Raw genomic sequence first — 24,835 nt, forward strand, 5'->3', positions numbered from 1 at the left:
TGTACTTGGGCACAAAAGAAACCTCAACAATTTTAAGAAGATAGAAATTATCTCAAGCATCTTTACTGGCCACAATGCCATGAAACTGGAAATCAACAACAGAGAAACAAAGGAGAAAAAAAGGAAAGCATGGAGATTAAACAATATGTTATTGAAAAAACAATGGATCAATGAGGAAATCAAAGCTGAAATTAAAAAATACCTTGAGACAAATGATAATGAAAGCACAACCACTCAAAACCTATGGGACACAGCAAAGGCAGTGCTAAGAGGGAAGTTTATAGCGATACAGGCCTTCCTCAAAAAAGAACAATCTCAAATAAACAATTTAACCCACCACCTGAATGAATTAGAAAAAGAAGAACAAAAAGCCCCAAAAAGCAGCAGAAGGAAGGAAATAATAAAGATCAGAGAGGAATTAAATACAATAGAGATTAACAAGACCATAGAAAAAAATCAACCAAACCAAAAGCTGGTTTTTTGAAAAAGTAAATAAAATCGACAAACCTCTGGCCAAACTCACAAAGAAGAAAAAAGAGAGAGCACAAATTAGCAAAATAAGAAAGGAAAATGGAGAAATTACAACAAACAAAATAGAAATACAGAATATCATACGAGAATATTATGAAAAACTATATGGAACCAAACTGGATAACCTAGAGGAGATGGACAAGTTTCTGGAAACATATTGTCCACCAAAACTGAATCAAGAAGAATCTGAACACTTGAACAATCCGATCACTAGAAAGGAAATAGAAATAGCAATTAAAAACCTCCCTACAAATAAAAGTCCAGGACCGGACGGCTTCACCGGGGAATTCTACCAAACATACAAAGAAGAACTCATACGAGTCCTTCTCAAACTCTTCCAGACGATTGAAAAGGAGGGATTACTCCCAAACTCATTCTATGAAGCCACCATCACCCTAATACCAAAACCAGGCAAAGACACTACAAAAAAAGAGAATTATAGGCCAATATCACTGATGAACATAGATGCCAAAATCCTCACCAAAATTTTAGCAAATAGAATCCAACAACACATAAAAAAGATTATACATCATGACCAAGTGGGGTTCATCCCAGGGACACAAGGCTGGTTCAACATACGCAAATCAATCAGTGTAATACATCACATCAACAAGAGAAAGGACAAAAACCACATGATCATCTCAATCGATGCAGAAAAAGCATTTGATAAAATTCAACACCCATTTATGATAAAAACTCTCGCCAAAGTGGGTATAGAGGGAACATATCTCAACATAATAAAAGCTATATATGACAAACCTACAGCCAGCATAGTACTCAACGGTGAAAAACTCAAAAGCTTCCCACTAAAATCTGGGACAAGACAAGGATGCCCACTATCACCACTCCTATTCAACATAGTCCTGGAAGTCCTAGCCACAGCAGTCAGGCAAGAGAAAGAAATAAAAGGGATCCAAATTGGAAAAGAAGAGGTAAAAGTGTCATTATATGCTGATGACATGTTACTATATATAGAAAACCCTAAAAGGTCCACACAAAAGCTACTAGAGCTGATTGAAGAATTCAGCAAAGTAGCAGGTTACAAAATTAACGTTCAAAAATCAGTTGCATTTCTTTACACTAACGATAAATCAACAGAAGAAGAAAGTAAAGAAACAATCCCCTTTAAAATAGCACCCAAAGTAATAAAATATCTGGGAATAAATCTAACCAAGGAGGTGAAAGAATTATACACAGAAAACTATAAACCATTGATGAAGGAAATTAAAGAAGACTTTAAAAAATGGAAAGATATTCCATGCTCTTGGATTGGAAGAATCAATATTGTTAAAATGGTCACACTGCCCAAGGCAATCTACAGATTTAATGCAATCCCTATCCAATTACCCAGGACATATTTCACAGAACTAGAAAAGATCATAATAAAATTCATATGGAACCATCAAAGACCTAGAATTGCCAAAGCATTACTGAAGAGAAAGAAAGAGGCTGGAGGAATAACTCTCCCAGACTTCAGACAATACTATAGAGCTACAGTCATCAAGACAGCATGGTATTGGTACCAAAACAGACATATAGACCAATGGAACAGAATAGAGAGCCCAGAAATGAACCCACAAACTTTTGATCAACTCATCTTCGACAAAGGAGACAAGAATATACATTGGAATAAAGACAGTCTCTTCAGCAAATGGTGTTGGGAAAACTGGACAGCAGCATGTAAAACAATGAAGCTAGAACACTCCCTTACACCATATACAAAAATCAACTCAAAAGGGATTAAAGACTTAAACATAAGACAAGATACAATAAACCTCCTAGAGGAAAACATAGGCAAAACATTATCTGACATACATCTCAAAAATTTTCTCCTAGAAGAAATAAAAGCAAGAATAAACAAATGGGACCTAATGAAACTTACAAGCTTCTGCACAGCAAAGGAAACCAGAAGTAAAACAAGAAGAAAACCTACGGAATGGGAGAAAATTTTTGCAAGTGAAACCGACAAAGGCTTGATCTCCAGAATATATAAGCAGCTCATACGACTCAATAAGAAAAAAATAAACAACCCAATCCAAAAATGGGCAGAAGACCTAAACAAGCAATTCTCCAAGGAAGACATACAAATGATCAAAAAGCACATGAAAAAATGCTCAATATCACTAATTATCAGAGAAATGCAAATCAAAACTACAATGAGGTATCACCTCACACCAGTCAGAATGGCCATCATTCAAAATCCACAAATGCCAAATGCTGGAGAGGCTGTGGAGAAAGGGGAACCCTCCTACACTGCTGGTGGGAATGCAGTTTGGTGCAGCCACTATGGAAAACAGTGTGGAGATTCCTCAAAAGACTATGAATAGACTTACCATATGACCCAGGAATCCCACTCCTGGGCTTGTATCCAGAAGGAAATCTACTTCAGGATGACACCTGCACCCCAATGTTCATAGCAGCACTATTTACAATAGCCAAAACATGGAAACAGCCTAAATGTCCATCAACAGGTGACTGGATAAAGAAGCTGTGGTATATTTATACAATGGAATACTACTCAGCCATAAAAACCGACAACATAATGCCATTTGCAGCAACATGGATGCTCCTGGAGAATGTCATTCTAAGTGAAGTAAGCCAGAAAGAGAAAGAAAAATACCATATGAGATCGCTCATATGTGGAATCTAAAAAACAAAAACAAAAACAAACAAACAAACAAAAACAAAGCATAAATAAAGGACAGAAATAGACTCACAGACAGAGAATACAGACTTGTGGTTACCAGGGCGGGTGGAGGGTGGGAAGGGATAGACTGGGATTTCAAAATTGTAGAATAGACTACACTGTATAGCACAGGGAAATATACACAAAATGTTGTGATAACTCACAGAGAAAAAAATGTGACAATGAGTGGGTATATGTCCATGAATAACTGAAAAATTGTGCTGAACACTGGAATTTGACACAACATTGTAAAATGATTATAAATCAATAAAAAAATGTTAAAAAAAAAAATAGGGGAGGAGGTGGCAATGTGGTAGGTAGGCAACCAAGAGTGTCAACTGCAGGCCATGCAGCGGAAGAAAGGTCATTTCCACCAGTCACCAGCCACCAGCCACCAGCCTGTGGGAAAAGGCACAAAAGCAACTTTTAAAGTTGTGCTTTTCCTCTTGCTCTTTTCCTACTGTTGTTTTGTGAGATTTAAGCATGTTTCTGAGCTGAACGGAGGAAAAGGAATTGTGCTGGGGAGGGAGAGGTTGAGAGAAGAGACAGTAAGATAGATCTATGGAATGAAGTCTCAGAAGTGACAGGAGCTGCTGGGGTTGGAAGTACATGATGCAGGGGTCACTGTCAACGAGGAGGAATTGGTGATAAGCTGTGTTTAGGGTTTGGGAGAAAGCTGGGATGAAGTTGGGAGAAGCTTTGCTCCAGAGGGCCTTTATTTTTTGTCAAGTAGGCGGGGGCAGAGGTCATTAGGTTAGAGTGATGGGCTAGTGCATGCTGAACCAACAATTTGTGGGGAATGTTCCCTTCTTGCAGCTACTTGCAGTCTTTTTTTCCAGCCCTGAGTCAGAGTGTCAGTGTGATGCCCTCACCTCTCGCGGGCCCTCTTCCGCCCACCCTGGCTCCCAGCCGTGCTCTCTGGCCAATCAGTTTTCATCCTGTGCCCTCCCCTGTCTGCTCTCAGGCCTTCTGAGCACCCTCCTGTCCTGCCCTTTGTCTCCCTTGCTCCCCCGAGGGTGCTTTCTGCTCACATCCATATTTCTCCACTGTCCTCTGTCATGACCTTCAACCCCACTGTCTGAGAGAAAGCTCAAGATTCCACTTGAAAAGGATTAAAATAATCTTATTTCATCCAAAATAGCTTGCTACAAGGGGAATAAATGGCAGGGGAGGGGGAGGAGGTCGATACTAAGAAAATGTAGCCCAAAATGCTGTAAGAATAACTTCCATAATTTTTTTATTATGAATATATTACTTTGCACTAGAGAAACAGTAGATTCACATTAAAGAACGGTAAGATACGTATTAACACAAATTAAAACATAAAGATGAAAATGAAATATCATTTCAGAATAAAGTATTTAGGACTTACAGCATTAGGCAATTAACTAATGTTTTCATTTTCCTCATCATTTCATAACTTTGACTTTTTCAAAATGAATGGCAATGCATACCAGTCACTTCTCCTTTTGCCTAAAGTATTTGCCACTGGAACAGTAACACTTGCGTCTTACATCAGTGCAAATACTATTATGCAATATGATATTAAGGAAAGATTTTCCAGTTACATAAAGTGTTTCTGGAATAGACAAAAGACTAAATTTTGGAGTGGGCCAATTCTGCTTTCTTTTTTATAGAAAATGGACATAGACTTATTCTCCTTTCAGTAGTAGCATGACCTACATAAACTGTTTATGGCTGCGATTTTCTCATTTTCCCCAGTGAGAGGGAGAAATGCCCCTCCCCCACTGCCCTCCTGCAGCCACAAAAGGGGAAGAAATGATCACAGATGCTTTGAATACAATTTTTGTTGAGCTTGTTTTTTCCCTCACCTTAGGTGACCAGATCGATACAGTCCAGCAGCTGAGAAAAAAAAAATCAGATGACTGGAATACAGCCAGAGGCAGTTTCTCCAGTGCAGCAAGAGTCCATTTTGATAGTACAAAATTTAAAATAAATGCTATCTAAGGAGACACTCCTACCTCAATAAATTTACAAAGAAAAATGCAGATATTGAAATGACCCATAGTAATACTCATGTAAGAATTGTTCTTCCAAAAAAATCCAATATGAAACAGACTTTCCAAGGCCATGAGTGGTTTCCTACCTTTAACAGTTATGTGTCTTCGTGGACACCAACCAGCACATGATCACCACCACGTCTTCCACGCTACTCCCCTGCACTGCAGGCTAGGATGGCCGCACCCATGCCCAGGTGTAAAAACAGTGAACATCTTGTGTAAGGAGAAATGCTCTGTTTCCCGGGATGTATCATAAAGATATGACAAAGTAACATTATATAGGCACAGGTATCCAAAAAATGACTTGATACTTCCTTGAACAGAAAAGGATCTCACTTGCTAATTTTGCTCATATTTAATAAAGTTCTATGCTATATGAGTTTGTGTGCATCTTATGTGTAGGTATACGCTAGACAGTGTGTGCATAGGTCCATGGGTCTATAGTCAGTAGGACGATTCTAGGGGATATTCCTATTTAAAATTTACATCTAATGTGTTCTTAATGATCTTAAGTGGACAGTTACAGCATTTTTTGTTGCAATGAAAAATGATTTTAAGAGTATTTCCACAATGCACATTCATCAGACAGTCTAAAATGCTGTTAATAAGCAATTAAAGTGTCTTTGGTATTCAGACACCGACTCCTTTGCTGGAGATATGTCCATCTTAATGTTTTAGAATGTGCATTAGATCTACTGCATTCTTATTCTAGGAACTATGCCAAAATACTTTCCCCAAAGGGGGGAAAAGTAGAGGCATAAATATTGTCTCGAAACAGAATGAAAAACTGTTCTGAGGCACAAGAACAATTTTGTAAAACTTGAGGCTACTTTTTAATCTTTAGTAATTCAGATATCTATATTTAATCTCATTAAAATGATAATTCATTGTATTATAGGTAAATTTGATTTTTTTGATGAAATAGAAAAATCATAAAAATTTTGATTAAAAAACAGAGATATAACTTACAGATATAAGTAAGCAATACTAGATTTTCATGACATAAATTATTCAAAAAACACATGCTCTCAGAAAAGTTTTCTATTTAAATATTATTCTCAACTGAATGTTCTAAAATTATTCTTATAATAGAAACATTTCGTAGTATTATCATTTTCAGGGAGAAAAACCCCTGACAAAATTCATGTTTGAATGACTTAAAACATGGTGTTAAATATTCATTCATTTTAATTCTACCATAAAAAAAGTCTGTCCCAGTGTAATGAACCACTATTATTTATTTATTTCAAATGCAATTTATTAAAAATGCACTCATTGCCTGAAGGCCTTTGGGAACACACATAAAAAACACAAAAATACATGAGTTACATGCAATATATCAACAGCCCAGCTCCTTATTAAAAAGAATAACGGGTTGAAACAATGCCACAGCCAAAAGATGCATTCTGTATTTTAGGTGTATATTAAGAGAGCTTGCTCACTATATGATCTCTACTGACACTGTTATAAGGATCTAGTTGGGTTTTTATTTTTATGTTTTTTTTTTGGAAGGCTGAGTAAGAGTTTTAACTTATTCATGTAATGACGTGAATGGTAGCTATGAAAAAGCTATTACGGAATTTTTTTGCTACACAGAACGGTCTTTTGAAGCTTTACACAGAGGCCACATCCTGATAATTCAGCAGTTTCCTTAGCCAACTAGTATAATTCTTTCCCTTCTCCCACTATTTGACTTTGAGTTCATTGTGCATTCTCTCACCAGGATGAGAACACCCAGCACCTACAGAAAGGGACGAGTCCATCAGTAGACAGTACACATGGAAACCTCTTCACCTTTTACTTAAGACCTCATCTGCCCCACATGTCTCCCTTGCTGGTTATACAAGGTACCTGAATCGTCAAACATCAGCCTAGAAAAGTAAACACAGGGGAGACCGGAAGAGGTGATTAAGGATTGTATACGTCACACAGAAGGGGAAAACGTTGGGCGAAACTTCTCCATTAGCAAAAGTATACAGATAAATTTATCAAATTTATCAGATTGGCTGGCTTTCACATTGGAAAGTTAACAATCAATATCCTGAAGGAATTGAACAGGTAGATCTGGGTTGTGATGAAGGCACGTGAAGGAAAAGTCTTCAGCGCTGTGGTGGGGGCTTCTAACAGAAAACAGCCAGAGAAGATACCTCAAGTGGGAAGAAAAAGGAGCATCAAAAGAAGAAGAATGTTTAAGAATTTACCTTCCAGGTTCTCAGTTTTGCTCAAGGCTCGATCTGGTCTACTATCACACTGGTCTACTCACATAATATTTCTGACTTTAAGTATAAAGGTCACACACAAAGGTGGTTGTTATTAAGCAGGACTGATATTAAGATATTAACATATTGTTGAAACAATTCTGATGGCACTTGAGAACCTGATAATAATTATCCAGTGATTAGAGAAACCCGTTTCTACTTGAAAGAAACAAAACTTAGTATTACCCCAAATGTGGCTTGTGACACAGGGGATAATGAAGTGTAAGCGTGATTTAGAATAACAGAGCCACAGAATCTCACAGCTCTCCGTGACCAGGCTCCCAGCTGTTCTCCAGTGTTACCTTGCACCGCTCGCCCTGACTTACTTATGTCTGACACCAACCTTCTTGCTGTTTCTCAAACACAACAAGCCTCATGTGCTCATCCTCTTCACCTACTCCCATCTCTGCGTGCGTGGCCCTCTCCTTCTCCTCAGGTCCCATGCCCTCCCTGACCACTCCAGGACTCTCATCCTGCTTAACCTGTTGTATTTTCTCACACAGCACATCTTGGTATCCGTCATGCTATGTATTTAATGTTTTTATTTCCATACTTTACGATTTTTTGTATTGATTGATGGTCATATTCTCAATGTTTATACAGCTGGTAGTTTACCCTGTTTAGTAAATATTTATTGAACTAAAGAATGGAAGGTACTACCACCCTGTTGTACAAGTCAGAAACTTGGGTGTATTTTATGTGCTGTCCTCTCTTAAATGCCCACATCTAATCAATAGTAAAGCCCCAATGAGTGGGCCTCTGCAAGAGTACTCCACCCTCTCTCCACTGCCAGTTCCTACATCAGAGTCCCATCACCACCTGCTGTGATTAATCCAACAGCTTCTAACTGGCAGGGACACTTCTACCTACCTACCTGATGTCTAGCTTCAGTACATGTTTAAGTAATGCAGCTAAGCAACAGCCCTACAACACAAATCTGAGCATCTCATTCTTTGCTTAAAATTTTGCATTGCTTCTCATTTCCCTTATAGAAGATCCACTTACATGCCTGATTTTTTTTTTTAATCTGCAACCTCATCTTTCCCTGAGGTCTTTATCTATTCAGACTATCCAATTAGAGACATCTTTAAAAAGTCTTTCCCAGACTCCCTCAACTGCCACACCTAGGGATCTTTCTAAAATACAATGCATTCTCTTTCATGTTGAACTTAACACATTGCATCCTATTTACTAGTTTAATTACGCCACTGCAATTAATCTGAGCCATGAAGTCAAAGAACGTATCTGTCTTGTTCATTCCTGGGCATCCAGAGTCTAGCTCAGATTCAATGTTCAATTCAACATCAACTGTTGAAAGAAGGAAAGAATTCAACCCTGAATCTCAGGATGTCACCTTCATCTTGGACTGGACATTTTGGTGCAGTCAGAAAAATAAGGGGTGTCTTGAATTTGTCAGTGGCAGTGTTGAAATAGTTGATGGCATCTGGATAATAAAAGCGTGTAGTTTGTACAGACTGTACAGGCATTAATCCCTTCAGCAGTTCTGCACTGAGGACTAACTAAATGCCAAGCACTCTTTTAGGTGCTGGACAGAGTGGTGAACAAGATGGATAAGGTCCCTGTTCACCAAGCTTACACAGTAGTTAGGGAGGCAGACAATGAACACGTACACATATCAATAAACACCATCACTTCTGATAACAATAGCTGTTATAAAGACACTAAATCAGTGTATGGTGCTAGAGAGTATCTGGAGGGGAAATATTTTTATATAGAAAAGTCAAGAAAGGCTTCTGCTCCCTAATACAAGACTGAATTTTGATCTGAGTGACAATATAGAGCCACACTTGCAAGTTTCTAGGGAGCAGAGTTCTCCTGGAAGAGGCCCTTGCTGGGGCAGTTTGTGGTGTGTTTCAGGGACAGAAAAAGTGGTATGATTGGAATGCCGAGACAGGAGGGGACGTGCCAGACTGTATGCAGCTCCACAGCCACTGTGAGTGAGAGTAATTTTGAGTGGGAAACCATTAGAGCCTGGCTACCACTCACAAGACCAAAGTTCTTCCATACAGAGGCCAATATCTCTCAAAACGAATATGGTGATTCATGCCGCACGCATATTTGATACTACCTCGCTTTAGTAACTCACAAATCATTATAATTAGGAGGGTAGTGAGAATACTGCACTCTCTACCTCCTTTTTCTTTTTTCTTTTTTTTTCTTTCTTTTATTTTATTCGGTAAGCTTCAAAGTAACGAGCCCTAGGGGGAGATACAGTGATGAAAAACCTCATTCAGCTCGAAGAAACAACAACAAGAAATCCCCGGCCGAATGACCCGTTGCAAACAGCAGAACGGCCATTGTTCAGGGGAGGAGGTCTCCTCTCTGTAGTATCCAGGCAATGACTAATGATTTTCCTCCAAAGCTCCTACTTTTAAAAGAATGAATAAGCCCCAAAGGCCTCAGAGAGATAAGTATTACTTTCCTCCTGGTAGCTCAGCTAGTGACTGAGAGGGGAAAAGAAACTGGACGATATTTCAAAGCCAAGACCTCTAAATGTGATAGTAGATTCCACACATCTATGTTCCTACATCATTTGGTATCCAAACACTTCTACGACATTCTTGGTGATTTCCTGCCTTATCCAAAACTTACTCCTCTGAAGTGGGTTGGCTTCAAATATGTTTCTGGGTGACCTCACATCAGCACAAATGCATTCCCGGTGCTTCAAAGAGGACAGCCATCTCAGTGACCCAACCACTGCTCAGACTCCTGTCAAACTGGAAGCTCGGTGGTCCTCTTGCATAAATAGTCAGCCGACTAGATGGTGTTTATTTGCATAGTTTTATTTTCTAGGGATAACATTCAAACGACAGTAACAACAAACTACTACAAAATAATTACTCGCCTTTTTTGAAGCGAGATCGCACACTGAATGTTAATGTAAGTTTCAATGAATTCCTTTCAGTCTCTCCTCTCTATTAGGAAAAATGTCATGGGTTAATATATGTGTGCCCCACTGAGAATTAAAGAGGAAACAAAATGCTTAGCGTTTGTAATGAGGCCATGCATGAATGTAGGAAGGTCATGCCGGATCACGTATAATAGAGATGGCAACATTATTTTCCATGGTAGCCAAAGGGGACTCAACTCAGTGATGGGCATTGCTTCGAGAAATATTTATTTTTGATGTGAGAAGGAAATAGAACTAGAGCATTCTGGCTGATGAAAGTCATAAATAAGATTTCCCCACAAAGGATTAGAAAGCAAAAATACCTGTCTCACAAAACTGTATTGCCCCGAGGTTCAAGGATCTGGGTGAAGAGAGGGCGATAATTTGTGACGGCAATGGAATGCATCACCCAGGCTTCATACACTCAAATTGGTTTCGGTTCTTGGGAGAAATTAACAGATAAAATGACCCAAACATTGGTACTAGAGGTATTTTTTTGAAAAGTTATAGAGAGGCAAATCGCCGCAGTGGAGCAAACCTCCACACATTTTAATTCATCAGCTAAAAATTAACTAGGACCATTTATAAAATTAATCTTGTTGACAATCTCAGTTTCTTATGGGTTCCAAATCTATTTTGGGGAAACAAATTGATTTGTGATTTTTAGAGGTAACAGTGGTGAGTACCTTTAACACTCATGATAAAAACTGAACATACTGCATTTAATACTATAACAATTAATGTAAATTAGAATTTATATTGGAATCTTTATATAGTTTCATATCTTGCAGTCTTTCACTATCCACTGTGTTATATGACAAAAATCCTAGCAAATAAATATAGCATATTTACTATTTATAGAAAAGTAGAGTTAATCTAAAAAGGTAATTCAGAAAAGAAGATATGTCAATGGCTATTAAATATACATAACAGGTTAAATATCAACAGTAAGCAAAGACGTGAGTGAAGAAATTGTATCAGGTCTTTTTCCTTTTAATAAATTGATAAAGATTAAGAAGAATGACTAGAGATAATACTGAGGTCACTGGGAATCCGAAACATTTCTTAGGAGGGTGATAATTTTAAATACTGCTTATGGGCATTTACATTGCTGACTGCCTTTCTGGAGGGAAATCTGCCAATATATACTTAGTATTAATCTTAAAGAAACGACTATAAAGGGACGCAAGACAATGACACAAAGATATAAATCAAAATCCTGTTTTCAGCAGTGAACTCTTGGAAACAAAGTTATCCCACAAGAAAGGATTAATTTAGACATTCATGTTCTATCCATAATAACAAAATACAACATGGCCAATACAAGCACTGCTGGATCTTGCTGGGCATGGGTGAGGGCATTTTCATTCTCAATCCCAATGTTTCCTTCCAGGGTTTGTTATCGGACACTCCTGGCTCCTCTTCATCTTGTCACTTTTCCTTACCATGGAGACAGGGCTGACGGTGGTAAATGAGTTTGGGAATAGGAAAGGGGTGTAAGAATCTTGATTCTTCATCTAGAGAGTGAGTTTTCTGTGGGTAGTGTTAGCTCTCCCGCACTCCCCTAGTATTTAAAATTGTCCAGACAGGAGTCTTGGAGAAAGAAGACCTACATCAGACTAGGATCATCCTTTCCTGGATGGATAAGCTGTTTAATTTGAGGCTCAATATTAACATGGCCCTTTGATGGAACTGATAAGCCACATCTGCCCAACTAGTCTACACTGTAGTAAAGATGAAACTTTGGCCCCATTCTACCAACACTTTTGCCTTTCACCACAGATGTTTAGAACCTGGGCAAGAAAGAGAATTGCTCCTCGCCAACACACCGAGATAACAGAAGGGCATTTTAACTCACAGAAGTATTCACAATGTATTTTTAAGTTAAACAAAGTACAAAACTATAGAGTATTAAGGCTTTATGCAAAATATTTTAACAATATTTCTCTCTGCTTATAGACTGATGAGTGCTTCACATTTAACTTCTGTTGTAGTCTGTATATATTCTCCAAGATTTCTGCAATTCATTTGTGTTCTTTCTGTTACTAGATTTAAAGTTTTATTTTGGTGAGTTATTGCAGAATTCCAGAATCTTCTTGCCAAGAGGTTATTACACAGGAGAACAGAAACTTGTCTTTGTGAGATGATAACCCTGACTCTGTATGAAGACAAGGGAACACGCTGGGTGAACTCTCCACCCTACCCATCCCAGAATTAGGACCACTCACCACATTATCTGATGACCTGTTGGTGAGAAGGACACCACTGCTGGGTTTTTTCATTGTTCTTTCTGACAATTTTACCACAGGAAAGCTGAACAGCTACGTGAACTTTTAATTTTTTAATGTATTTGTTATCTGACCACAGCTGTGGGATATGACAGCTCTGTAGTCAGATTATCCAAGGTCTCTTCCCTTGGCACATTTGGCTTTTCAGAGGTTCAATGGACTGCTTCAGATTTGTGTTTAAAGGAAGATACTCCTCTCCCCAAAAAGCCATTCTTTAGAAATGCATTTTGTTCATTAGCTACTTAAAAAGACTTCGAATGTTAGCCTATTTTTCTCCCATAATGTTAAGTGTGAAATTTTACAACATGGTCATAACTCCCATACAGAAAAATCCTAAGTAACTCCTCATGAAGTTTTTCCTTACTCTGTTAAAACTAGCCAGACTCGATCTGATAATAAACTCTCAGAAACACACATTTATAGATGTGCATGGAATAAATTTAAATTTCAGTAACCCTGGGTATGCACATGTCTAAACAAAATGTGAGCATATAAGAGCAAAATTAGGAAAAATTTAAAAACAGCACATTTTAAGCTTTCACGCCACTGCTCTATGTTTATGATATAGTCAATCCAGTTTCCCTATTTGTTGAAGAACTTTTCTATTTTCTGCTGAACGATTTCAGAAATGACATTCATAATCCTAGTCCTGTGCTCTTCAGCATGTGGAGCTGTGAGGAATAAATAGCAATTTAACACACTTGTTTCCATAATATTTTTGTCCATGGCAATTGGAATTTAAGCTTTAAAAGACCTAAACTTATTGCATGGTAACGTTTACAACTTTCTTCCTCAGAAACAGAGTCTTAGGAGGCTTCTTATTCAAATAATAGTTTTTGTATTTGTAGCCAGTATCTGGCCTCTTCACATTCTCCAGAAGGAGATCGGACACCTTCGTGGCCTGTGTGACTTAAGAACACGACCAACATGCAGGCACTCAAATGTGCATTTGATAAGAAAGTTCGGCAACCAGGTGAGTCTCTCTCCCCTCTAACAAAGTAGGTTCTGAGCTAATGCACATAGCTGTGCATTCCGTGCAAGGAACAGCCCCAGGAAACAAGTCTAGGGGGTCCCACTGACAGCCTACAAGGTGGACGCTATCCCCCACAGAGTCATTCTTAGCGCTACCAAGGTGTACCAGATGCCAGATGTAGCCCAAGAGGGCAGAAATCCTGCAGTTCAAAATGAGCACAGCCCAAGGCCAGAAGAGCAAATTTGAGGGGTGAGAGGAATCAGACCTATTTAGAGAGGTCTTGGAATATTAGAGAATGATTGAGATTTCCATCCTTCCTGACAGTATTATAAGCCCAGATCTAATCTGAAACAGAATTATGAGTAGATGTGCATGGAATTAAATAGCTCGTATGGTCAGAAGCAGCAAGGACAAGAGGGAAAAAGAGAACAGGCGTGAAGAGAACTTCCCCAAAACGATCCAAATGATGCCCTCCCACTAACGGGAATACGCTCATCTGTGTCATTTTCCTTTGCTGAAACACTCCTAGACATTTATTTCAATATACAATTAACAGCAGACAGCGAGGGAAGAAACAGTAACTCTCACTTTATTTTTGCATTAGGTTTTGCCAGGGGGCCTGATGTTTGAGGTTAAAAGAGTAATAAAACACAAGGACTATCACTCATTTCTGCTGAAAACAAGGCTGATTGGGGATCAAAGTCTGGAAAATGAAAAAGTCCGCTTGATTAATTTATTTAGTCTCAGTATGTTCTACAGGGCATTCCAGTCCCCAGCACCTTCATAGTATCTCCCTTTTTATATCTAAATCCATTTAGGTAGATTATCCTTAAGAAAATCTAGTTAGCCAGCAAACAGATGGCGATGGTGTAACTCCCTCAATCTGCACTTCCCTTGGGTTGTTAATGACAATGCATTCCGGTTATTTATTACAGATAGATGAGAGGTGTTGGTATGGTTCAATCCATAGCAATCTTATACTTCTAACCTGTATTGGGAACTGGGCTTCTTCCCAATGCTGACAACGCACACAACTGCTTTCTGGGGGACTATGTTCCTCAAGAACACTTTTCTTTATGTTCATTACTTTAAAAAAAAGAAATGAAGGTACCATCTGCTCTTGTCTCATGATTGCTCAGATTGTTTAGAAGCCGAGGTCATAATTAGACTAACTATGGTGTACTTCCATATAGTTAATTCCATCTGTAAATAATCAGATCTGCAGCTCTTTCTTTAGCCCTGTAATGGATAACCAAGGGCACAAAATGACCTGTGGAAGCAACAAGGTTTCCAGGACAGGCATGCTAGACCTCTCCAAGTCATCTGATGGAGCAACATAAAAGGAGTTATTATTTTATACCTCAGTGTCATAAATATGCATCCACTACCCAAATAAAATCCTTTATAATTAATTTATAGCACATAGTGTTAGATAAATACATACATTTATAGACATTCTATATAATCTTTCTTTGGCAACAGTTTAAGACAGGGAACAGACAGAGGTCAAAAGGTACACCACGCAGACATAATAATAAGTAGTCTATGACCGCACACTCATTCCATAAAAATGAAATTACTTAAAATCTTACTTCACAGGAGCTATGTGGGCTGTAACATTCTCCTTAATAACTAAACAATGTAAATGGGCAGCAACAACAACAAAAAAAGAGAAATTTGCACAATGCTTTATCAAAAATTAAATGTACTGCCATTAGTTTAAACCTAGGATCTATAAATATCCTGGAATCATATGCAAAATTTTGGGGTTTCTATGCATTTGTACATTTTCTAAGACAGGATCCATCCATTGTTTTTTGTCAGATTGCCAAAGTTCAGGATCTCTAAGAGTGTATAAATTATTATTTCATTACGTGCATTTTAATAAAATATTGTATTTATTTAATTATTCAACTCTTTTAAAGTTTGTTTAAAATACATTGCTGTTTAAATACACCAGGTACATGAAACTAGATTCAGAACACATCTGTCTTTTTTTAAAAGGATGGTAAACGGCAGGGGAAAAGCAGGGAATTTAATAAAGAGAGATTGTTATAAGTGTTCAAACTGTTAGAAAAATAGACTAAATAAAGCCAAAGCTGAACATTTGTTATGTGAATACTTCTCAGCAAGAAATTTGCGTCAAATTCATAACTATGGAGCAGTAGTGTTTGATTCATATATATATTTAAAATAACAACAGGTTTGATTATATCATGTTGTTTTTGAAGCACTCCTGCACAGATATTAGGCCAACAACTCAATTTGGCATCACTGTGTATACAAATTACTGCATACATTAAGAGCCTGAAATGGAGTGGCTTATCTCCCTGTTTCCAACACTTTGTTTCCGTGGATGTTAGGCTTACTTCAGCCTTATCAGTTAAATGAGTGTGCTGGCCATGTTTATCTTCTTAATATTTGCATATTTGACAAGTTCATCATATTAACAAGAAGAAAACTATACCATATCTCCACATTCAAAACGAAGATGTTTCTTATATAACCATGCGTATATTTTATGGGAAACACATTTGAGCATTTGTAAGCAACACACTTATCTGAGGGCTTAATAGGGGAGTAGAGTGAGGGGTGGGGTACTGCACTGTTATTATGGCTTTAACCTTTCAGATAAATATAAAAACAAATACCTTGTCTATATTCGAGATACTTGTATCAGATGCTTCAGTGAGAAAAACTGTCACTGAGAGAACAATTTCTGTACCTACCTTAGTAGACGCATTTTTCCCAGCTCTGAGCCCATCCTGATTGCCAACCTTTCTTCTTCATTGACACATGTGAGATATTTTATTGTAGTTATGTAACTCTCTTCTCTCCTCTAATATTGTCAGCCCCAGTAACTTTTATTTAAAGAAGGAATTTGTGCCCCTTAACCCACCTGGCTTTCATGTAAGTCTAACACAACAGAGTGTCTTGGAACTCACTCGTGATAACCTCGTTAATACTTCCAACAAGCGGCAGTCTGAGGATAGAGTGAACCCGAAACCTGAAGTAGAATGTTTTCACATGCAGACTTAAACAGACATCTGTATCACAAAATAATATGGATCGTAAGTTTGGTCTAATTCTTGTTCAAAATGTGATTTCATACCATTTATAACTTTGGGCAACCAACAACTACATTTTGTAGACTTGTGTGGAGTCTAATGGTCACTTTAAATTTCCTGAGTTTAAGGGTTTCCCAAAACATGTTTCATGAAAAACGCCCCACAGGGTTGGGGTGGGCAGTGGAGTATAAACATGAAGAAAGCAGGTCACCTGCAGAGAAGATACAGTTCTATTTTATGTATTAGTCTTGCCTGTCAACTTTCCTTTGATTAAAAGGTTTTACAACTGTTACTTTTTTTTAACATTGCTTTGTTCTAATTTTTTATATAGATGAGGCCTAATAAAATGCCCAAACTCATATTATCTAGGTAATGGAAGAACTTTTTTCCCCATTCCAAATCAGCTAATGTTGGATTCAATGTCCTTATTTATCTTTTTGGCAGTAAGGTGTTTTGGAAATTCAAATTTATTCATTACTTAACCCTAATCTTTGATAAGGAATTAACATCCTATCATTCTAGTAACTTGTACCTACAACCTTACGTATCAAATACAAGCTCTTAAGTGTACAGAATCCTGTGCCGGTTCAAGATTTGCAAATATTAACTACTATATATAAAATAGATGAGCAACAAGTTTCTTCTGTATAGCACAGGGAACTATATTCAAGATCTTGTAGTAACTTATAATGAAAAAGAATATGAAAACAAATATATATGTGTGTGTATGATTGAAACATGCTGTGCACCAGAAATTGACACTGTAATCTGACTATACTTCAATAAAATAACAAAAATAATAATAATCGATTGTATGTAGAGACCACATTTTATGTATCCATTTACCTGTCAATGGACATTTGGGTTGTTTCAACTATTGTCCGGGAACTTCTCACCACTGGTACTAATATTGCCATGAACAGTGGTGTACAGGGGTATGTTTCAGTCCCTTCTCCAGTTCCTTTGGGTATGCACCTCCAAATGGGATTGCTGGATCATATAATTCTATTTAAGTTTTAAAACTCCCTGGGTTTTTATTTCCCATTCTTCTCTGAATAACTTATAAACAATTCCCAACCACTTTTGTCCAGGAAGGTTCTTCTTTCCTTCTCAGTACTAGTAATACTGAGAATATTTCCAACTCCTCATAATATAAATAACTATAATATCTTTAGTGTCAAGCTCAATTCTAATATTTTTATTCTACTACCAAATTCTCTAAGGTGGTATCTGTCAGGAAGTAAATACACAGCATATGATAATAGCATAATATTTTCTCCCATTATGTCTTCTTGTACTTCTTTCTGAGTATTCTTTTATTAGGATGATTATTTTAGACTGAAAGAATGAGGAGCAGTCCCAAAGGCACTAATACCTTTGATACACTGACCCCTCTGCTATCAGTGTAGACACACTTAAAATTGGTAGATTGAAGGGAGAAGAGACAGTTCACTCAGCTGATATGCAACATATATTGAAGATGCAACAGGAGTTTTTTCCCAAGACATCTTAAAATTACCATTACATCATTCTATATTTTTAATGTTACATGGATGATACTGTGCATTCTTCCTAAACTATTTCTGTTAACTTCATGAGATGAAAAACCACAGGAATAGTATCTGAAGGAAAATCTACTGTAAGCGCTGTTTCAGAGAGGGGACATGAAGTAATGGTGACTGAGCACCCACTGTCTGTCAGACACTGGAGTGAATTAGCTGATTCATACATGTCCAATCACTGACTCTTTCCAACCAGCAGCAAACCAGGGGCAGTCCCTATTCTACTAGTGTGGAAATGGGGCTTGAAGAGGTGAGTGGTGGGCCCCAGGTCATGGGGTACACAGCAGAGATCAGCTATCGTTTCACAAGATGCAGACAAACTGCACGGTAAGGGTAGAAGGAAGCACCTGGTTGTTAAGTGCCATCCCTCCATTTAAACCTACAGATGGCCGGTCACACAATGGGTCCTTAGGAGTAACCATCTTATATTACTATGCATCTATATGTTTATTCTTCTCGTAGATTGTAAGTCATGTATTAGGTTTGGAATTACGTATTTTAGGACTTTTATTTGGAATCTCAGGGGACTAGCTAGATGAGTAGGGCTCGGATTTGTAAGTACATTCAAGTAATTTACTAATTAGCAGTTAATAGGGCAAGAAGGTGCTATTTTTTTTTAAAATCATTAACAGTATATTGGTAGCATGTCAACTTTCTTTTAAAATGTATGCATTAAAGTTTGGAGCAACTTTGATAAAGTTTTTTTTTTTTTTCTTTTTCCCCACAAGATAGATCCACTTTGAATCTGAAGGACACCTACAGGTTATGTGCCATTTGGTGATGAACAATACAACTTTAAGTTAAAATTACAGGATATGTAAGAATGCACAATCTTAAATAGGCTTTAAAGCCTACCCCCTGACTTTAATAGTAAATATGGTCTATTCTCAAATACAGATAGATGTATCAAATTAAAAAAAAAAAAAACAGATTTTGGAAACTTGGATTTTAAACAATGACACATACTACATTCCATATGAAAGAAATTTCAAGCCAAGAGTAAAAGGTTGAATGAGAATAAGTGATTCAGAAACAGTCTTCTAACCATGATTCTATTACCTCAATAATAATTAGAGGCAAGAAATTAATTCCACATCTGAGAGGAAAATTATAGAACAACAACAAAAAAACTCCATCAACAAGAAGATATTATAAACTACAAAGAACAACTCTACAATGCTTTGATTTTCATACTTCAATTTGTGAAAGTGCAGCGTTGGCATTTCTCTAATTAATATAACGTTTGTTCTTACTAAATTAAATGTCTTAAAATAATTAATTCATAATTTAAATAGCATATAATTAATTATATAGATTTATTGTGCCAGTAAACATTTCAGGGAACATTTCTTTGATAAACTGAGAAGTTCATCAAAAACTTTTAGGAGAGTAACAAGCACATAAATGATACATAAATGTATTTGTATACCCATACATACACGCATATACACTGCTAAATACACCTAAGTTATGTCTTATTTCTAGTAACTTAATTCTCCTGTTTCACAGCGTTAGCAACACTCCCCTGTAACACTCTCTCGACGCCAACCCCACCATCAGCTCTCCTCTGCCTAAGTCATTTCTACCCATCTTTTATATTTCAGCTCAAATAACATTTCCTTCTTAAAAGAGAACTTGTATGTTACAAAATATTTCAAAGATTCACTAAATAATACAATAGACAACTGCTACCTAGATTTCATAAAAATTAACATTTTGTGGTGTCTGATTCAGTTTTCTTTTTTTATAAAAATTGGCAAATACTGGTAACGTTAAACTCTGCATTCCTTCCCTCTCCTCCTTCCCCAGAAGTAGACCTTCCCAAATGCTGGTCTGTAGGACAAAGACTCTCTCCTATTTTTACCAGGCTTCTCTGAACCCTCTTCTCAATCAAACCTCAGCATCTGGACTTCCATGTCTGACTTTGCATGGCCTAATTTCTGCAAAATTCTGCTAAATTAGTTTAAGCAGAATCCCCTACCCACAATATCTGGTCCCCGAGATATCTGATCCCATGTCTCACCCTCACTGCCTCTCAGGTGATGACTGGTCACCCCGGCCTGCCTTCAGCAAGAATCCCTTCAAGCCTTTTAATCAGAATTCCTCTGATGTTTCCTCTTAGTGATCTTCTATCCATTGACATCCCTTGTCTGACCCTGCTCCTCAGTCATAAATGTCCACTTATGCTTGTTGTGTCTGGAATTGAGCACAATTTCATCCTGTCTTTTTTCCACTCTAGTAATAGTTCCTGCATAAAATCTGCTTTTGCCACTTTTTTGCCAAGATGATTTCCTTTAACAGGTATCATTATCAGACTTTTGTTTTTTAATTTTACCTCTTATACATGTAGGATCAATGAACAAAGATATTTTTGTGGTTTGCTTTTGGAAGTTTTACCAACATAGGTGATACCACAACACATCATTAGACCCTCTTACAGAAATTGGCATTTTCCTCCTGAGAACTTTCAACATTTTGTAAACATACTTGTTGGTTTAATGTGACCAGAGTATGCATTCTTTGAAGACAGTGATCATATTTATTTTGCTCATCAATTAAGACTTACTGAAAGTATCCTGACTGAAAGAAGCATTGCTGAGAAGGAGAGGGGCCTTCAGAGTAGTGAGACGTGGATCATTTGAACTCACACTCAGAATAATATCCTGTGCCAACATTTTACTAAGTTATAACGAAGCCAAACTGAAAGATATGTTCTCTGCTCTTAAGTAAGCAGCACTTTCCAAGAACATCTAGAAATTCTTCTTTGAAACCAACATAGTTGGCAGACCTTACCTGAAAAGTAATCTCCTCACTATTAACCACTGAATCTGTTGTAGCCCAAGTTTTGTCATAAGGCAGCCCATAGTACACATTTAAAAAGTGACTTGCCATGATAAATTACAAATCTTAATCAAAAAGTCAAAATGATTCCTACATAGTCACTCACTTCATTAACTGCCTTTATGTTCAAAGATTTTTGAGACTAAGCATCAGTGTTACTTTTATGGATATTTGCTCGTACGTGACAGAAAGCCTTCCAAATATAATGATGGTCCACATGCCCTAAAGCAGAAACTCGATTCAGGATAATGGCCTGCATAGATGTGGAATCGGACATGTATGCAGAATGGCAAGAAATCAAAAATATATTAATGAAAATGCTTATAATTACATTTATGTGTTTTCCCTATAATAAACTTTTGAAATGAAAATGTACATCTGATTTGTCCATACGCTTAATGAAGGGGAAAACTCAATCTAATTACAGTCCCTTTGAATATTTACTCCTAATGCAATAATTTTTTACTTTTGTAATATTTTACTTTAAAAGATAGTTTCATTAAACATAATATATTAAACCAGAAAAAAGCAGTTTTCTCCAAAACTAAGAAAATGATTATTTTATTTCATTATACATTAAAACTCTTCAAACAAGAGTATGCTTAAAACCTTAGGTTGAATTAAGTAAAACTATAAAAATATATTTATGGATTTCTACAGATTATTTTATAGAGATGACAAAGAAATATATTACTTAGAATAATTTCACTTTAAAATTAAGTGATATATATAGCTTTTTTTAAGTGATATATATTTTTAATACTTTAAAAATACCATACTATAAGTGTATGCACCTATTTGAATTTGGACTTTTTATTTTATATCACTTAAGTTATTATAAAAGGTGATAAAGATTTTGCTTTCATATAATCTAATTATAAATTATATTTTGCTATATTACTATTCGTGTGAAGGATCTAATAATCAATCTTATCAAATTTTTATTTTCAATCAAAATTAAACTCATTTCTCCCACACACTTTAGCCTTCAAATCCTGTAACTATCAAAATATATATATATATGTGTGTGTGTGTGTGTGTGTGTTTGGATAGGAAATAGACATTATACGCATCTGGAACATAGGTAAACATATTTCTCTATAAAGTTTAAATCCGATCAGGAATTTATTTTTAACCCCATATGAAGATGAGTCACATATGCACAGCTGGATTGCGTATCAATTTTGAGTCATCTTCCTCTCTGCCATATGCTATCCTTTCGAGGGAATATTGATGTGATAACAGAAAGGAAAGTGACAGTGGATCAAATCCAGTTATAATCTACAAGTGTTGTTCCCAATTGCTCTCAGAGTATCATACTTTTTTCTCCCTTTTAATTCTGAGGAGAAAATAAATGGGGAGTGGTCAGATAGAAAAAAAAAAAAAAAAGACACTTGAGGGTAAAGCTCTTGACAAAGAAATAGCTCACCGATTTCACAAAAGGCAAGGGGCTCTCTGATACCCTGCACTTTCTGGAGGATGGCATCCCAGTCAAGTTTTGTGTGCACAAGGGTGCTTAGTGTGAATACATTATATCAAAATGGCAGTGGTTAGTGCTATGGACTGCCTGTGTTCTACCAAATTTTGAACTTTGAAGCCCTAAGTCTCAATATGATGGTATTAGCATGTGGGACCTCTGGACAATAAAGAGGTGTAGATAAACTCGTCAGGGTGCAGCCTCCACGGTGGGATTGGTGAACTTGAAAGAGAAGGCAAAGACACCAGAGCTTCCTCTCCCCTACGTGAGGACACAGCGAGGTGGCTGACTGCGAGCCAGGAGGAAGGCCCTCACCAAGAACCTAATCTGCAGTCACCCTGATCCTGTACCTCCCAGCCTCCACAACTGGGGAAACACATGCCTGCTGCTCCAGTCACCCAGACTACAGTCTTCTGTTACAGGAGCCTGAGTTAAGATCGCTATTTGCATTTCAAGTCTACCAGAAATAGGAAGTTGTTTCTGGCAGCTGAATATTTGTTTATGGCAGCTGCCCAGAATCTGTTAAAGAGGAATTTTGAAATCATACTTGTTACTCTTATTGCTCTTTCTAGGGCTTTCCCATTACCACAGCTTCTCCCTGGGTTTGTTTCCAAAATGAGCAAGCAGCAACTTTCGGCATTTTAGCATCTTCTTAAATCAGGCAACCTCTCGGCTCAATGAATTAAAAGCAAAACCAAAAGCACAAGTAAAAATGAACACATAAACCCTGTTTATACGCGTGAATAAGAATAACTGCCATTAACAACTACCTAGCACTTCCAAGGAGTCAGGGATTTTATACTAACTCATTTTACCCTAACTCATTTAATGCTCAAAACTGCTCTTTGAATTAGATAATATTACTATCCCCATTTTACAGATAAAGAACCAAAGCATAAAAACTAAGAAGTGGTAAGTCCAGGACTAGAATCTAAACAATCAAGGTACCTTTCTTTTTAGCTGACTCATATTCTTTTTAAAGCATATAAAGGATAAAAATTTCAAGTATTAAAGGACAAAAAATTAAGTATTTCAAGGATAAAAATACTTAATTGTTCATTGCTATTAGAACAAGGTATATAATTTACAAATAGCTCTTAGCATGGAATTGTTCTTTTTAATCTCATCTTTTTCAATAGATTTTTTATTTTAAAGTATTTTTTTAAAGTAGAGATATTAGAAAATAAAGGCTAAAAACATAAAATTGATTATATCTCTGTCCTCCAATTACCATCCCAGCTTATATTCTAATAGTTATTTCCCTGATAATAAAATTACATTTTTCAAGTTTTGGGCCAAGTATTAATAACTTAAAATACACAGGTGATACGATTTTTCTAGTTTCATAAGGAAAGCTTCCTCTGAGTAAGCCCTGGCCTCCTGTCATTAAAAGCAATTTAAGGTAGTTAATGTCACACTGTAATTATTCAGAATATGATTTTTTGCTGTATTACAACCCTAAATGGGAGATCTAATTCTATATACAAGAATAAACTCTTATCGACAAATCAGTAACTTTCCTTTTGGTAGTTTGTGTCTGGGCAGGAGAGTTAACGCATAATCTACCTACCTACTGTAATTTTCTATTTCATTTAGGTCTATACAGTGGGGTTGCCAGACAAATTACATGATGCCCAGTTACATCTGAATTACAGATAAACACAATTTTTTAGTATAACTATATCCCATGTAATATGTATTTTTATTTGGAAAATTTGGTAACCCACTGTGTATTCTGTTGTTTAACACTATTCATGTGAAGTGTCTTCTCGGTGCCTTTCTGATTTGGATGTCATGGCTTTTATTCTGAAAGGTTCTATGAATTAATAATATTAGCACTTTGTAAAAACACCAAAGTGCCTAGGTAGTGAGCTTCAAATTAAGACATGATCAAAAATCAGTGCAATGCTTTTGGATATAAAGTTGGAACTGAAAAGGCAGAGCAAAATAAAATTATGGAAGTTATAGAGTTTGACCGTCATTCTATGGGTCCACTTGCTGGTATTAGAAATAAATAAAATTATATAGGCACGAAGCATGAAAGCATGCAAAGTACACGGGCTAAAATTACGGTAAATCCATGGGAAGCCACACCACCTGCTGCCCTGCTGCATATACATACACTTTGACTGGATTTAGTTTCCTTTAGTTGGTCCTTCTCCAGCTCCTAGCCCCTACTTGTGGAAATTGCTACTGCTCAAGCTTTCTTAACATGTGTT

General features: G+C 36.9%; 1 protein-coding gene across 3 annotated transcripts in view; it reads right to left on the minus strand.

The window, feature by feature from the left end:
- Window positions 1-24,835, minus strand: part of TENM3 (teneurin transmembrane protein 3) — a 2,090,952-nt gene that overhangs the window by 1,476,131 nt on the left and 589,986 nt on the right. The gene's annotated exons all lie outside the window — the stretch shown is intronic.

This window comes from Camelus dromedarius, chromosome 22 (assembly GCF_036321535.1).
Source record: "Camelus dromedarius isolate mCamDro1 chromosome 22, mCamDro1.pat, whole genome shotgun sequence".
Classification (NCBI taxonomy): domain Eukaryota; kingdom Metazoa; phylum Chordata; class Mammalia; order Artiodactyla; family Camelidae; genus Camelus; species Camelus dromedarius.